The sequence below is a fragment of the Petaurus breviceps genome, unplaced genomic scaffold (genome assembly GCF_028583685.1).
Source record: "Petaurus breviceps papuanus isolate PSGF00001 unplaced genomic scaffold, PetGlider_PUasm1.0 140, whole genome shotgun sequence".
In the NCBI taxonomy this organism is placed as follows: domain Eukaryota; kingdom Metazoa; phylum Chordata; class Mammalia; order Diprotodontia; family Petauridae; genus Petaurus; species Petaurus breviceps.
In genome coordinates this window covers 19,606,304-19,609,539 of record NW_027185698.1, presented here as the reverse complement: position 1 = coordinate 19,609,539, position 3,236 = coordinate 19,606,304, and positions in this window count along the sequence as shown.

Here is a 3,236-nt window from a genome sequence, read left to right as displayed (position 1 = left end):
ATAGATAGATAGATAGATAGATAGATAGATAGATAGATAGATAGATAATCCCACCCTCACTATGACTCTGTCATAGTGCTACAGTTAAACTTCATCAGTGAGTTAAAAGATTTTGTTGATGCTATTGTTTTTCTGCTCTTAAGTTTTCATATAACTAACAGTTTCTGTCTTCCTTAGGGTCTATTAGCACATCAAAGCCTATTTGTTGAACAAGGGAAAAAAAATAAGACATTTATGTTTACCCATTTCTTCCCAAAGCTAATTATTACATTGGTTTTTAGCCCTGTTCTGTAAATTAAGAACTCCAAAAGACTTAAATAAATAAAACATCAGAATGAGAACAGAAGTGTCAAGTCAGTTTTAATCTAGTAATTTTCTGATCATTGGTGCACACTGACATTAAACTAGTTTACAGGAACATTTTTAGGTATCTGGGAACCCTTTGAAAGGGCTTCATGCTATAATTGCTTTCTCATAAATCTGGTCACATTTTGATTTAAACAAGTCACTCAAGCATTATATCCTTCTATTTTCCCACATGTAAAATAAGGGGATAATAACCCCTACCTCCTTTGCAGTGTTAATTGAGTATTAATAAATAACACTGTCAAGGAACCACTGGGGGTGAAGCGGGTATAGAGACAGACCAGGGGAAGTGGTAGGCAAACATAAGGTATCATTATAAGCATTATTACTTTTAATGTATTAAAAAGATTACCTTTAATCTTTGATGACACTACTTTGCAATTATATAATGTACTACTTTCATCTTTGGATCTTTGAGTTCTACCAAAATAAGTGCTATAATTATTCTTTAACCAAATTCAAGCTAACAAAGCATGTAGGAGACAATTATCCAGATAATTCAGGAAAAACTCTGCTTTCTCTGAATTGTTTCGTTTTTGCAGGGTTTCATTGGTTCAACCTAATACTTCAGTTTTCCACTTCCTCTTGCTGGGGGAGATCTGACTCTACCCAGATAAATATACTTAGTGTTCTGCTGTAGTAATTAAAATAAGGCAAGAAGAAATAGGAATTTCTGCCTATGGTTATTAAATAAATAACAAATGAGTATCTTCATATATCACTCTAAAGTTTGCTAAGTCCTTTACATACATTATTTTGTTTATGCCTTACCACAACCTTGTGAAGTAGGCATTATATTCATTTTACAGATGAGGAAACTAAAGCTAGGAGTGGTGAGGTGATATGTTCATAGTTGTATAGCAAATGTGAGAAATGGAATATGAACCCTGGCCATCCTTGTTCAAAGTTCAAAAGGTTGTGTACTTTGCCACCCAACTTTCTCTCAAAATGTCACAAAGGGCCAATGGATGTTGAGTTAGAACTCAGTCACAATGCAAAGAAATGCCTTCAATCTTGATTCCTGGTAAGTCTTTCTGACTAGTAGAGACGGCTATCTATAGGGAATTGACTCAGAGAGGTAACTTCTTATTTAACAGGAAGATTGCAGCTAAGCAGCTATTTCAAATTAACTCAATCCATTGCCTAGCAGAACAACCAGTGAATTTTTCTAATCATCTATTGATATGAATTCCACAAAATACACCTTCTACAATTTTAATACAACTGTAGAAATCATTTTAAACCATTCATTTAACTCCTCTGATAAGTTTAAATCACCTATTAGTGACTATTAAACAACCCTATGCATTGCTATCACACTGTTATTAAAATGTTCCTTCATAAATTCAGTTTTCTGCTTCTTGTAACTTTTCAAGCTTTCTTTTTAACTGGAATTTAGTATATTTGATCTCAGCTATAAAAAATGCTTGGATCACTCATAGTAATTTAATTCAGTGCAAATTTATTAAAAACCTACTGTTTTCAAGGAACTCTACTTGTCCCAGAGATCCTTCCAGTATTTCAGTAGAGTCAGATTTGTGTTCTTGTGTTTGTGGACATGCCCTCATAACTTCTCATCCTGTAAGATTCATGTCCATGTCTTATCATGAATCTTCTATATAATACTGACCCACCAAACTAGAGCCCTTCTTCTACATCTTTTAACATTCCATGGGTACCCTTATAACACTGAGCCTGTTCATATGTTAATCTTCACTGTTAATATGTGACTGGCCCACAACCTTTTTTGATCATGCAGTTCCTTGATGATATATTTTATCCTTTATCTTGTACAAGATACATTATTGATAATATGCTATAGCCTATTTGTTCCAGCCATACACCTTTCCATTATTCTTTGGGTGACCCACAATTTTGATTCTCACATGCTCTTCTGCTCCATCAATCTTGGCCAGATAGAGTCACCAGGAAAATATCGACACTTAAATGATGGAGCAAGTTGGGATTATTGAAAAGAACTGCATGTTTTCCCAGATGCAATCCAAAACTCTATCTTCCTCTTATTCTTTCTGGGTCCAATTCATTTTCTTCCCAAGATTTAGATATTTATGGACCAGCTAAGTGGGGCTTCCTATCCAACTGCATGTCATAGTTAAGACCAAGAGGTTTCCAAAATTTTGTTCATGTAGCTTTATCATTTTAAAAAATGTTTGAGCATCTACCTCAGATATATGTGTATTTACTTCTTTATAAATTATATGCATGTTATTTCTGTACTAATAATTATCTACCTTATAAAATTTATCCCCATATAGAAATGTAAAAGGATGAGATAAAGATGAAAAATTTGGAAAATATTCATTTATCAATTATTATAAAAAACCTTTTTGCTCTCCCTAATATATATCACGAATATTTTTTAGAGAGAGCAATGTGATTCAATTCACTACTTTGGAAAATTTGGCTTGATATTTTGTGATACTACAATTTGAAGTTCCAATCCTAAGTTCAGTTTGTATGTATCTCTATGCTTGGTTTCAATGCCTCTCATAGCTGAAAAGGATATTGCACAAAGATAGATAAATCCAAATGGAAGAAGTACATAAGTGGCTGCACTTGCTAAATCACGATGCTCATTTTTCAATCCCATCCAACAATTTTGCAAAAGTTTTTGTTAAAACATGTAGTTAATTCCCTTCTTTCCAAATGTCAACCAGTTATTGTTGTCAACTAATTGGAAGGTATTGCACTTTTATAATTTTTCTAAGTGTTCAAAACTCACCAACACTCTTAGTGAAATTTTATAACTCGTTAGAGAATTCTGTTTCCCAACTTTTTCCTACATGCAGATATGAGATTCTTTACAAGTGACACAACCACATCAGGTTTATCAGTCCAGAAAATAAAAG